The sequence below is a fragment of the Etheostoma spectabile genome, chromosome 8, assembly GCF_008692095.1.
Source record: "Etheostoma spectabile isolate EspeVRDwgs_2016 chromosome 8, UIUC_Espe_1.0, whole genome shotgun sequence".
NCBI lineage: Eukaryota > Metazoa > Chordata > Actinopteri > Perciformes > Percidae > Etheostoma > Etheostoma spectabile.
In genome coordinates this window covers 13938845-13939157 of record NC_045740.1, presented here as the reverse complement: position 1 = coordinate 13939157, position 313 = coordinate 13938845, and the positions used below count along the sequence as shown (strand labels likewise).

The 313-nt window shown below is 48.2% G+C and overlaps 1 protein-coding gene across 1 annotated transcript in view; it reads right to left on the bottom strand.

The window, feature by feature from the left end:
* The window catches only part of LOC116694279 (WD repeat-containing protein 78), a gene marked incomplete at its 5' end in the record, with an annotated part of 8693 nt that overhangs the window by 2662 nt on the left and 5718 nt on the right, over positions 1 to 313 (bottom strand).

Below are 313 nucleotides of genomic sequence, written 5' to 3'. Positions count from 1 at the left end.
CCGTCAACCGCTGTCTGATCATGTGCCAGTCAGAGTTATTCTCTGCACCCCGTGCGGCTTAGTTTCTAGATGTAGACAATCACAGAGGACAGAGTAACGGGAGGAAAACTCAACAGATAGCAGTCGGTTATACGTCGGTCTCAAGGTTTACCAGTTTACCAGTAAACGCAACATTTTGTCCTGTCTGTTGTTTTTCAGACAACAGCAGTGACCAGTGCTAGTCGGTGCCAGTAGCGTCTGTTAGCTGTTAGCTCCTCTAGGACGCACCGGAGCTAATGTCCTCGCATCCGCTGCAATGTTGTTATATGGATAT